The sequence below is a fragment of the Phalacrocorax aristotelis genome, chromosome 6 (genome assembly GCF_949628215.1).
Source record: "Phalacrocorax aristotelis chromosome 6, bGulAri2.1, whole genome shotgun sequence".
Classification (NCBI taxonomy): Eukaryota; Metazoa; Chordata; class Aves; order Suliformes; family Phalacrocoracidae; genus Phalacrocorax; species Phalacrocorax aristotelis.
In genome coordinates, this window is record NC_134281.1 from 12124565 (window position 1) to 12138483 (window position 13919).

Consider the following 13919-nt stretch of genomic DNA (forward strand, 5'->3'; position numbering starts at 1 on the left):
TTACCCACAAGCTCTCAACTTGTTCTCCTTCCACTCCAAGGCAGAGCTTGATGCATTCCAGTTGCTCCCTCATGTAAAGAGCGACTCCCCCACCTTGCCTTGCTAGTCTGTCTTTCCTGAAAAGCCTGTAGCCATCCGTGACCACATTCCAGTCATGCGAGCTGTCCCACCATGTCTCTGTGACTGCAGTGAGATCACGGCCCTGCAACCGCACACAGACCTTTAGTTCCTCCTGTTTATTCTCCATGCTGCATGCATTGGGCATTTCAGAAAGGTGCTTGAGCACACAGGTTTCCCCGGGGGGGTGTATGAGGACCCACTACAGCCATGCAAACCCTTGAGGTGGTTGGTCATTGAGTCACAGACTACAATCCTATAAGAAAACATGACAGTTTATTAAAGGTCACTTTTCCAAAAAGCACACTATATTCTGGGGCTGATAATGGGTCAGTGCATAACTCCTTTTTTACTAAAGGCAGGTAACTCAGATTAGGTGCCTCAATTTGGAGAAACATGAATTTTTTGAGCACAATATCAGTCAAGAAATGATGAATAAAATTCAGACGAACGTTCTGCAATTTAAGGGGGCAAGCAACAATACAGCAGAATCAGGCAAATCCAACCATCAGTGAAATGATAAACTTACTCCAATGGGTATATGGCCTTTTTGTGTCTTCTCTCCGGGACTGTGCCAGGGAATACATTAGACAGTGGACTCCAGGCTCGTGCCACTTCTGATTCCCCACTGACTCACCAAGGGTCCGATGGTTGACTTGCATCAAGCTCCTCACAGACATGAGAATACATTTACCCAGAAAGGAGATGTTGTACATTCTGGTTTCCAGAAAGATGACTAAAAATCCAAGGGCTGATACTATTCACAGATGGCATCCACAGGGCATTTCAATTTATCCCTCAGCAGGGCAAAAGTCCACCTGAAAAAGAAGCGATGGAGAAGGAATCCCCAGCAGCTGTTGCCCTTGGCTGAATGCTACAAGGCTCTTCCAGTCCTGGTCTGTAAACAGGAATTGCCTTTAGACCCTTAAAAAACACACACTATATCATTCTGGAATGGCGTTAATCTCTCTATCATAGAGGTCAAAGCAAGCTATTATAAGCTCTGTGAAACACACATTCTTCCCAGCCACTCACTTCCAGGGAACAAAATTCAGTCGGCCGAAATGGTCCGTGTGTAACAGGATGCCGGAGCAGGCACTTGAGGCAATGTGGGCGAGGCATTTTGGAGCAGTCTGATCTCCGAGCTGGAGGCCGAGCCCTTGGTGAGGCAATACTGGCTCAGTGCCACAGTCAAGGAAGCAGAAGAGACAGTTTTCTCTTTGCTTCCTTGCAAAGGACAATGGTCTATTCATGGACAGTACCAGCTGGAGAGTCCCCTGCCTCACCTCCCACCCAAGGTCCAGTAGGGCCTTGCCATGGTGCTCCCCAGCAGCAACCACACTCCTGGCCTGCCCCTGCCATGATGTCATCTTCCCTGGCACCTTTGCAGCAGTCCTTTTTCATCCATTTTGACAGCACTTATGATAGCTAGATCCTGGGTAAGATTGGGCCTTGTGGTTACAGACGGCAACATCCAAATCTTGAGTCACATTGGCTGGAGCAATGATTGACATATCCCAAAGCACGAACACTGATACCCAGGGCATGGTAAGCTGGGGGTTAGCTGAGGACCCTCAGCTTCTCTTTCTTCAACACATTTTCTGTGTATTTTTCTAGGGGTCCAGAGTGCATGTTGGCTTTGCTGATAAACTTATCAGTAGCAGAGTGAAACATCCGTTTCATTTGCACTGTTTACACAGAGGCTGTTTTCTCCAGTTGGTAGGTTGGGATTGAGCGAACAGGGTGACCCTGTGTTTTCTTCCTTCCCCCATGAACGTTGCTCTTAGCAGTGTGCGTTACGTGTCAGAAGATGGGGGAGAGATGCTGTGTCAGGAGTCAGCCCTTTCCCACCCCTATCCTGGAGGTCTTCTACCCCTGTGCATCATTCCCAGCCCCAACCCAACCCCTAGAGATGAGGAAAGGCTGTGGCACAGTATGTGGATGCCGATTACATCTCCAAACAGGAGGAACACACAATTGGTAAGATCCGCCTGCTTTCTAGCCCCTTTGTGCTCAGGGGCAGAAATACAAATAAGCTTCAATGTCTTTTTCCTGCTTATATGAACCGAGATCCGCTTTTCAACAGCAGGCCCTGGCAGATAAGTATTCCCTTTGCTTGGTATTTATTTTTTGGGAGGGAAGGCCTTTCACTGGCTCCCACGACACTCCCCTCCAGCACTCGGGAGGTGCAATGGGGCAGCAGGTAGAGCTGTGATACAGGGATGCTCCTACACCCACTGGAAGTTGGTGTTGCCATGCCAACCCCACATAGCCTGTGCACAGGCAGCCCACGGCACAACAGGCTGCTACGTGCTTTTGCAGACAGATTAGTCCCAGGACCCTCCAGGTGAGGATCTGGTTGAAGCTTTGTGCCATGACCATAGGACAGGTGATGGCTCTCCCCCCATCCAGCCCATTTACTTGGGTTGCCTCAGAGAGAATAGGTCCATAAACTTCAAGTGAGTTTTCCCCTCTAAATGAATTACATAACACAGCCACTGCCAATAGCTCGTGTTGTTTCAGCAGGACTATAGAGATAGAAGTGGGTAGGAATGGCAACAATCCTCTCAACAAGCCCAGACACACCCTGGCAGCAGCCGCTCCCACCCTTCACCCTCTCAGCACTTAACATCACGCACCGCATGAGACAGCAACCCAGAGCCCATCTAAAGCAGAACACACAGGACACAAACAATTGCCTCTCCTCTGCTTAAACCCACCAAAAGGGATATTTTAAAAACTGTTCTTTCTGAAAAGCACGAAGTGTCAAATCCAGCTCTGTGCAAAGCCAACAGAGGTGGAGGGCCATGCAGACAGCTCACAGGTTGAAGAGTCTGGTTTGAACTTTATCTTCTTGTTGCACTTGAAGAATTCCCCAGGTAATTTCCTGGATATTTTCTAGGTTGGTTACTTATTGCTTTCCAGGTAACCTAGGTCAAAAAACTTGCCTTGTCTAAACCTCAGTTTCTCAATATATAAAGTGAAGGCAACGGGACAAGTTGTCCCTTGCTTTTTCTGCATGGAGTTCAACCTAATGGAAAGGCTAAACAATGCCCCCCTCCTTCATTAGAGCCAGGAAGGCCTTTGAAATCCCCAAATTCACAACAGCTGCATGTTGCTATAGGCAGCTCAAGAGGAGTGCGTGTGAAATTTGAACAACTAGACTGATTAAAAAAAGATGTGACAGGGTTGGTAGCTTTTTATCTCTAAGGGCAAAGAAAAAAGTGCACCATCTATAATTATTTTCCTTGATCATCTTGCCACCTAGAGTAGGAATACCTTTACAAATCACAATATCTGAAATCTCAAGAAGTGCTACAGGAACAAAATGATCCCACCACCCACTGTCCAGCTATCCCCTCCTGAGATACTGGAGCACATCCTAGCCTCGTTGGCTGCCATGCTACACACACTGTTCGTTCACCTGTGCCAACCTTCTCAATCAAAAGCTGAGCACTTAAAACCACTGTAACATTTGAGGGTCCTGCAGCATGTATAGTGGGTCTGATAAAGGGAAAGCTCCTGTGAGCAGACAATGCAGACAGTCATAGACGTTGCCCAGTATCTTTGAGTCTGAACTGATACACATGCCTATCAGGTTTCCCTTAGCAAAAAGGGGTAGTCTACAGCACCATAGGTCGGAAACGAAGTTTTTTGAAGATGTCTGCCAGCAGCCTTTTACTGCATTGTTAACTGCAGGTTAAAAAAATACCAGTGAACAGCACCCACGACATGAGGCTGTTCTTCAGAGTTTCTGTATTTCAGTGTCTTCATTGAATATGGCAATTAACCTGGACCAATTTCAGCCTATGTTACACTGCATCAGCACTCTCATACTATCTATAGCTTCCCATCTTTCTCATATAATAAAAGCCAGCTATCTGGAATGAAATTTTTACTTGAGTGACTCTTTAATCCTTTAGTGTTTCAGAATTTGGGGGTAATTTTGTCATCAGGTCTTTTCAGGGGCAGAGATAACCACATTAAAAGTTTCAACTTAGCAAGACAACCACTGGGAGACAGAGGAGGAAAGCTGTTGTCACAGCAGTATTGCTGGGACTGTTGTTTCTTACAGCAACTTTTGTCTGCTTTCCACTCTTTAAGTGTCCCTTTGCCTGGCTCCTCCTTCTCAGTTGTCTCACCTATGAGCTATGTATCTTCCGTTTCGTGGCCCTGAATGTGCAGACTCCATTTTATGGTATCTTCACAAATCATTACTGTGACTTGTGTGGCCAGGCTTGGTACACAGGTTCAATAGTGCAAGTCCTTTGAACTGCATTCCTCAAGTCCAATTTTTACCCCGTTATCAGATTGGTACTGAATAAAGGCCAAGTGGAAAATCCTACAATGAAATGCACTCCTGTGGCTGACATTCACATAATGGCTATGTACAGAAAAGGTTTGGTAAGAGACCTCACTATATACTGGACTATATGAATTATTAGTGTTTAGTCTAGTTTGAATGATTTCTGGTATCTCAGGGTCAAAGACTCACTTTTCATAGGTAAACATTATAGAGAACTCATCTATTAATGACATATCACTTGCCAGAATCAGAACTAGTTCTTCTTCGGCAGTTATCTTGGACAGAAAAATATTCAACCAGTGCCTCTGAGACACAAACTGGTCCAGGCCTTAAAATTATGAACATTTGCCACACTGCCTAACTATAGAAATTATACAGCTGAGGTTGGGGATTCAGGACAGCAAAGCTACTTGAAGACATTAGGAAGGTCCCTCACTGCCTGCTGAGAAACAAACAAACAAACAAACAAACCCCAACCAAACCCCAGCTAATTTTTGACAGTTTTAGAGCTTCTTTGCTTGCTACAGCAGAATAAAAGAAAATATCTTAGCACTGGCTGTAGTCATCTGATGATAATGATCTTCGGCCATACCAGGTCTTTTAATGCACGTGTGTCTTGTGCTGCACTGAACAGAGCCTATAGGAGCACCCCTGCACATATGGTCCCCAGAGAGGTTTTGCAAACTGTTGCATTAAATTACATTTAGCCTGAGCAATCAGCAGCTCATCAGTTGACCTCTGGCTCTGATTCTCAATACTTAGAAGCATCTGACATAAAGAAAGCCCTTAGAGAAGGCACAGGGAAAGAAATAACTGTGCTAATTAGGCTATGCAAAGTGTCTTGGAGAAGAGTGCTCCACTTCAAGGATACCCTGACATTTCTGACCCATTACAAGTAGTAGCAGAAAAATTTCAGGAATTTAATGTGGAGTGGTTAATTGAGACAGAGGAAAATAAATCAGTAGAATTTAAAATCAATTTCTCCCTTACAGCTAAAACTTGTCCACTTGGAAGACTTAGTAAATATTCTTAGCCACTGCTGTGTCTTTATTTTGATTACATAGCGGGTAAATCATACTCATAAACATGGTGGAAAACTATGTTCGCCGGCACATTTATGATGAATTCTTTGCTCACAGGGCAAATGTAAATGTAATAGTCCTATTGCCATACCCTGCTTAGCACTTGAATACCATTTTTCTCATTTATTTCCATCATTTGAACTTAAAGGCACAGTGGATTGTTTTGAATTTTATGTATGATAAATATTGCTTTCTGAGAGTGAACCTGTAAAAATACAGCCCATTTAATAATACACAAAGCGTCTTTCACATCTGAAAAAAAACCCAAACACTTCTATAGTATCCCCATAGGATCCTCACAGGAAACATATATTGGTCTATCTATTTTAAAAACATGGTTAAACTGAGGCCTGAAAAAAAAATAAAGTGACTTATCAAGGTCAAAATGCATGTTAGGTACAGAGCTGGGGAGAGAAAACCTGATTCAGGTTCCTAGTTGTCTGCTCTACTAGTTTGATGGTATTCCTTTCCTTGCCTACATTTGGGAACAGATTATCAGGGTGTCCCATTCAAATAAAAAGTGTTGAATAGGAAACACTTATTCCTAGGGTGATTTGGAGCCCTCCAGGAGAATTTCTTCAAATGAAAATGTGTGAATTATTACCTAATTTGGGTAATAATTTCACTAGTAGATAAAATTCAAGCCTCTTGCATTGTAAATAGCTCTCATTTTTAATTTGCCCTATAATCTGCTACCTGGCATCTGCAACTTCATCCAGATTCACCACAACACTGAAGAGAACCTGGCAGAGTCACCCTTTTTACAGCTATAAAGATAAGCTCAGAGCACAGCCCAAGCTGTGTATTTGGGAATTCAGAGTTTAGTTCATACTCATCACAGGTGTTAAACTGGGATAGCCTTTCCGTACATCTCCCTGTTGCTGAAGATCAAATAAATTGGTTGTGATTAATACAGGAGGGTCACAACTCATAAAAGTCCTTTCCATTCAGGTGGTTTTATTCCATGTTTGGAAGAAGACATGAATACTTGGATCAAGTCTCTCAGTTTTTCCTGTTAGTGGGAATGCAGAGGACTGGATATGCAATCTCCTAACACTCTCATTTGTGCCTCCAGCTATATTTAATCCATATACTGGGGCAACAGCCTACTAGTACTACTAGGCGAAAGAATTACAGTGGAAATGACTGATGAACCAGGGAAGAATCAGAATAAAGACAGCCTACAGTTACAGCATTTTCTCCCTCTGACCTCCTAACCAGAGCAGTATCCTGCAGCGAGAGGAATCTAGAGCCCATTGAATGGGAGAAAGTTGACTGGAGAAGGCAACAGCATCCCTTTGGTGGCAAAGGCAAGGAAGAAAACTATCGAACTTTTCCATTGCGAAGCTTCCACTGAACCAAAAACAAAACAAGCATTCAGTTCAGTTACGCTTGAGACTGGCTTTTAAAATACTTATCTGGGCCTCCTATTCTTTCTCCAGTTCTGGACACTGCATGCTGTGCCCTCATGCCTTCACGCCTCTCCTGTGGCCACACAGCCTGACTTGGGGAAATGTCCATGCTGACTCGGGCTCCTTTGCATTTCCTAATGGCCTCATGCACTAGCCTAAGCTGCTTTATAGGGTAATAAGCTATTTGCAGGTTTAACATAAGGAAAAATAAAGAATATATTTCTGTTATTTTGTTTACATAAGGATCAATGTAACTGGCTCTCCCTGTCTCAGTCTGTGCTATTAATAAAGTCCACGTGAGGAATATACAAATTTACACCATGTGTGGAACCTGTCAACATAACTAGTCTCTAGCTAGAATACTTTCCATGCCATGTATCTCCATATAGCCAATCTTCCTGGGACATGTGACCCAGAAATGTGTCATCGGGACACATGTAGTCACTGGACTGATGAAAGGAATTAAAGAGAAACAGAAGGAACAATGCTGCTTCTCCCAACCTCCACTCAGCTTGTTGCTACTGCTCTCTGAAGAAGTTAGTGAGACATGAAAAAGATGTCGTTGTCCCAAACTTGGCCCTGGTTTTAGCTTTCATACAACAGGCTTTTATGCAATGCCATATTTTTCCCGAGATTATTAAGAAAAAGGAACTAAAAATCCGCAGATGTCAGTTTTTAAAAGCAAATAATCACTTCCATGCAATGGCTGAAAGGCAAACTTGTACCTAAAGACTTGCAACTGGCATCACTAACATTTTTCATTGTCCAATCAAGATGTTAAAAATAAAAATAAACAAAGCCCACAAAGAGAAAAATACACTGGATTTTAACATTCTTTCACAATTCATAACCAAAGCTGTGGTCAGCAACATGTAGCGAGAAAAACGTTTGGTTATAAGTCTTGACTTAAATCAGACAGTCTCACTGGTGTCTCACAGAAACCTTCCAAATTAAATGGATGTCCAAATTAGAGGTTTTCAGACTAAAGATGAAACATCACAAATAAGCTCTTTTGTCTAGAATAAATAGAACCAAAATAGTCAAATGCTCAGGAAGATAACTGATACAACATTGTTCCCTTGGGCATCTTTGTTAGTGATTAACCCAGTGTGTTTTAAATGCATAAAACAATGAAACTAGTGGACAAGCTATTCTAGTCCTCTGGGCACGAACTGTCCTCCTAATCTCTGCTCATCAGGTCTCCTCACAGCCACATCCTTCTAACGCCCCACTTCTTCCTTCCAGCCTCCAGCTGGTGACTCACTATTTAATCAGTGCAGCCATCAGGATATTCACCTACCAAATCAGCACAACCCTTGATCTTGCTGCCGTGACCTCTGCTGTGCCTATTCCCAACTTTTGTTTACTACTTTCACTCATTGTACCAAATATAAACTTAGACAATCAGCACTTTGGGGCAAAGCTCCCATCATGCATGCTGCAAAGCCTCCCACACACACAGTTTTTGCGCGCCTTATGTAAGCATCTTAGCTGCCCAAAGGGATGAAGGAAAGAAAGGATCACAGTCCTCAGGCCTGATTAGGTTTGAAATCAAGGGTAAAACTTCCACTGGCATCAACAGTGCTGGATCAGGCAGAAAGGGACTGATCCAGAAGGTACTGCTGAGTGCCTCTTGAAGAGTCTGCATCTTCTCTATGGTGAAGGATTTCATCTTGCAGATTAAAGTTCTAAAGTCAACAAACCATTTTAACGAAAACCATGAAACTCCTCCAGCAACACTTTCTAGAAAGTTACCCATCATAAAAGACACAGCATTAAGGACTTTTGAGATGTAGGGATCACCAGAGGGTATTTTATCTTTCTCTCATTTTCTCCAGAAAGAATAAAGGAGACGGAAGATAAAGAGTGAGATTATGTCACAGAAGAGGAATGTCTTTACTTATAGGAAGACAGAAGATAAGCCTTTTCCACTGAAGTCAAGTAATCTTCAAAAGATGACTGTGAGCCTCACTGCCATGCACTGTACAGTTTTGTACTGTCTCTCCACTTCCTCATCAATGTTATCCTTGTGTTTCATATAAAAGCCTACATTATATATTACATTATATAGCTCAGCTGATCTTAAGATCACCTCCAAGTCTAGTTACTAATTAGAATGAGGAAGAACATCAAGGTACATGGCAGGACTTTTGATTATGTCAGATTGACAATGGATACTTTAACAAAGAAAACAATCAAATCATGCCTTGGACATAGTGTATGATTATCCATGGATGGATTGTCTGGGCCATGGAATCGTCCACTCCATCTTGCCTTGGCTGCACCACAGCCAGGACAGACTCACACCTGCTGCAAGTCGCCTGGTGCGTAAGGTTAACCCTGTGCTCTCAGGACGTGCACGTTTTGAAAGATGAACACAGTGAATAGTCTCTGTCTCACTGGCACATATTACGTATTAGCTGTAGATAATCTTCCCCCTCCCTCTCCCTGTCCTTCTTCATTATCTGGGTAACTGGCTGCAGACCTTCACTGATGGAATGGTTTTGGTAGTCATCACAGGGGTATGTTATGAAAGAAGGAGCTCAACCGTACTAATATCTTAATTATAAGAACAGAAAGGCCTCACCTCACAAAGTTTCTGCCTTCCAAATCCCTGTATTTCAGATCTCATTCTGCATCCTGCAGTCAACACTGACACTTCTACACAGGCCAGGCTCCCTCCTCCAGAGTTCATCAGCCAAGGCTTGTCTGGAGGAAATCGCACTTCAAACATGGATTTTGGTTAAGTTTGATGATGCAGAAATATATAAAAGTAACAGCCTGCAGAAAAGCAGGCAGCAGTGACCTCCAGTTCTCTTTGCAAATGACCTGTTGCAAAGGTGCCCTATTTGTATTTACAGAAGGGCTCCAGGGTGCTAAGACACTTTCTGGGCTCTATAGCAACAGGAACTCCTTGCTCAGTGGGGTGGAGCTGGGAGCCTCAGGCTAAAACAACTGGCTGGTCACTATCCAGACCACAAGGATTTCAAAACATATGGTACCCATGGGCTGGATCTACCCACTTGTAACACATTGTTTTCTACTCCCAAAAATCCTACAATTGCTTTTATTGTGACTTAGCTCAGCTCCCTTCTCTGAAGGGAAAACACACGGCACTTTTGGACTGTATCTGATACAATGGTTCCGAACTCCCCTTTAACCGTAGCCCAGGGAGTAAGCAAAGGGATAAATCACACTGAATCCCACAAACACCTTCTCCACACTGCACTCATAGGTAGCCAGAGATAAAGAACACACACACCTCAGGACACAGGACCTGACTCAGAGCTACCTAGGAAGAGTGAGGTGAGGCACCAGGAACATCTCAGACCTGGGGAATTAACCTGTTTCTTTGGAGTTGAACAAAGACCTCAGTCCATGCAGGCAAGATTAACAACAACAAAAGCATATTTTTGGATTATTTATCCAACAACATAAGCATATATCACATTATTTCAGGGTATCTCTTCATAGCTATACTATCCTCTATGGAAGATGGAAGAAGCAAGGCTTGTAGTCATTTGGGAATAATAGGAGGTAAAGAGTTCGTAGAAAATACACATCTAAGAGTTTTTAGCTAACAGTAGACCCTTCCTTTACTAGATCCTACTTTCCTAATTCTGATAAAGTTCTTCCTTCTGTTACACTGTTATTTGCCTGAGATTTGCTTATTTACTTAGCTATTAACAGTCAGGCACACAAGGGGTTGAACTTTTCTTTCTACTGGATACAGGCACTGTGAGCTTCCAAAGAAAAGTCCCCCCTGTATCAGCCACTGCACATTCAGTTTGGGACAGTGACTTCTCCGAAACATCTAGTGAAATAAATTCTTGGAACAAGGAGGGAAGGAGCCTTATGCCATATGTATGGTAGCATGGCTACACAGAGATAATAACATGTCAGCTTCAGGAGACTTGTAACGGCAAGTTTTTTTTATTGCTTTCATTATCTAAATGCCTATATATGGGGTGTTACTGGAAATCATGTGACTTCCTGAAGTTCAGCTTCCCCTGCTTGTAAACATGTGTAAGATTTTCACTTTCTGATTGCTGGAAACTAAAAGTGAGGCACTTCTCAGTAAAGTTTCGGTATACAAAAAATTCCTGTTAATGAAAATAACATATGCTAATCTTCTAAAACTGCAATACTCACCTGTAACTTTCCTTTACAAAGCTTGGAGGCACTGACATGAAATTTCATAAATTTCATTATTTATGGTGACATTGTCATCAACAACAAAAAATACCCAAGTTACATGGTAATGATTAACTGCACTTGGCTGTATTTTCTCTAAGAATTTCAGCGTGCTCAGAGTGTGGGAGAACTGACTGATTCTTTATGAGGAGAATGCAGTATAAATCCTGCTAATTATTTGTGCTGAGAGTGGTATCTACAATTCATTTGTTATATGAGAGTTACAGGACTCTGGTACTTTGTCAGTAAAGTGCCATTAATATTGCAGCTGGCTATGCTACAGACACTGCAAGATCTGAAGAAATCATGTTTCAAGATTGGGTGGAAATAATTTAAATATACTTTTGTTCAAAATATTTAAATATTTTTTATTTGAACATACCGCCCCCTCAAATGAAGCAATCTCAGCAACTCCAGCAGGATGAAAAAGAATGCCTTAGCTGCAGCTGGAATTCAGAAATAGACAGTATGCAGCACCGGGAAATGCTGTGCATTGTTAAAGGATTCTTTGAAGGGGTGCAAGGACTGGAGGTGACTCCCCAGCCATTTATTAACCCCCTATCATTAAAGGCCATGTTCCAGAATAATTCTCAGAACTAGCTAATGGGTTGTTAATTAGTAGTCACTATTGTATAAAAGTAAAAACAAGGGAATAACAATGCAACAGAAGCCATGACACATGTTAGGTCCCACCCAGACCATTTCACAGATGGTCTTTGTGTTGAGAATACTGCCCATGCCTGGATCTGCCATGAGTCTGCCCAGTTCCACCACTGGACCACAGCAGAAAATCTATACATAGCAGTATGTGTTTGTATAAACTAAGAGCAGAAGGCAACACACAGGGAAGAGGAAAGGAGAAGGCACATGAGGAAAGCAACAAATATGATGATGCAAATTACATGAAGCTTGAAAGAACTTGTCAAGGCCTTATCCTGCTGTAGATCAGTTGCTGTAGTTAGCTGAGCTGCTCCATTTTTCCAATAAACTAAAATGAATCCCACTTAATTTCAGCGCCATTCATATCCAGGCTAAGTACTTGTCTGGCTGTCTCTAGGATATGCATTAGGAAACTAATGGAAAGCACCTGATAGCATCAGTCAGATAAGATAGCTGATGTTCTCTCTACATCCCAAAATGATGTAAAAATACAAGATAATGTTTTGGGCTGAGATGACTCAGAAATCAGCATCAACTTGCCAACTTGGAAGGCCCTAGGATGTTTGCCTCAAATAGTACCTTGGTAACAAATTTGTATGTCACATTCACATACACAAGTCCATACATAAGGAGCTGTGACCTTTAATCTCATCAAGAGAAGCACTGTTAATATGGAAATACAAAATAAGTCTGCTGTGTACAAACAGAAAACTATACTCCAAAGGCACTTCATTAAGTGAATTGATCTGTTTTTATAGCTACACTCTGTAATAGCCTGTAGCAAAAAAAGCCCCTTGGAGGTTTTTTGCTGTCTTGTGGGGTTTCAAAATTTTTTTTCTTTTGATTTATCTGTCATTTTTATCATGCTTGGCTTTCTAACTTGGAGCATTAGATTTTTGGTAAAGGACTTACTTATTCTGAAGACTTACAGAATTCTGATAGACTGAAAATGGGGGTGGGGGGGTGGCAGGGGGGACACACACGTGGGTGGTGGTGTCTCCAGGAAAAGTTCCCTTTGGTATCTAGGAGCTCCATTAAGAGGATAGGAATGAGTTCTTACATTATGTATTGACAACCAACATGTGAACCTGATATCAGTTTATTTTAAGGTTGCCATCACACAGATGAGCTCTATAATCAGCAGTAACAGGAAGAATTAAGAACAGCAATAGTTAGACTGCATTTGAGAACCAAAAATTCCTGCCAACCCTCTAGAAAAATTTCCCTGCAGAGAGGATGCCATATACCCTGAGATGTTTACAGATAGTATCAAGGAAAAAAAACAAACAAATTTACTACAAGTACATTGGAAATAAAGTGTACCTAAAGAGATGGACTGGGTCAGCCATAGTGCTAGTTTATTACTGTACTAAAACCAACAGTCACTTGTGTGATAGCACAAGCTGGCCATGAATATCCTATAACATGCCCCTAGACCCTTTCTTTTCCTTGCATGGTCACTAGTTGCATGTGAAAACTACGACAATTTCAAGTAACATGATGAGATCTTTTTTTCCCATGGGTTATTTTGCAGACTGGAAAAACTTATTTGGGGAAATGTTTGGGAAATTAAAGTCACATGCTTTGATGTGAAAAACTAGCCTGCCTGAAACGATATATTCTTAGCCCAGCGTTAAACAGAAGTTACCAGTTTCTTTAAAGAAAACACAGTATGCTTTGGAAGTTAAAACAAACTTCCACATGATTGGAGCAGAAACCTCATGCTTGATTTCTGTGCATTTGACATGAAATACAGAAACCTCTGATTTAGAGTTCAGCATGTTTCAATGGATTCCAAATAGCCTTAAGGGCAGCTCGGAAACGAAAGGTAATTATGAAAATAAAACCTTGAATTTCTCAAACAAACCAAAGGCTTAGTTAAAACCCTGAAACTTGTGGAGACTGGTCCAGACTGGGTCACCAGAACTGGAGATAAGGGCTGGTTCTGCACCAATCTGATCATGTCTGAAGCATGCCTGTAACTTTATACATGAATGATGGCTTCATTAAAATTATTTTTGCACTTAAGAGGTATGCACAAAAAAGTCTTAACTGAGTCTTACCTACAAATTCAGTCTGGAGCATCCTGCAAAATTAGATGCCTTCAAGAGCAAACCTCCCAGGACCCTTGACACAGAGGCCTGCAGA

The 13919-nt window shown here is 42.2% G+C and overlaps 1 long non-coding RNA gene across 1 annotated transcript; it reads right to left on the reverse strand.

The window, feature by feature from the left end:
- Positions 1 to 374: 374 nt before the first annotated feature.
- LOC142058568 (uncharacterized) lies at positions 375 to 9837 on the reverse strand. Its single transcript, XR_012661029.1, has 2 exons — positions 9505 to 9837; positions 375 to 935 (listed from the first exon to the last, which is right to left on the reverse strand). It is a non-coding gene; the product is annotated as an uncharacterized LOC142058568 (long non-coding RNA).
- Positions 9838 to 13919: the final 4082 nt, after the last annotated feature.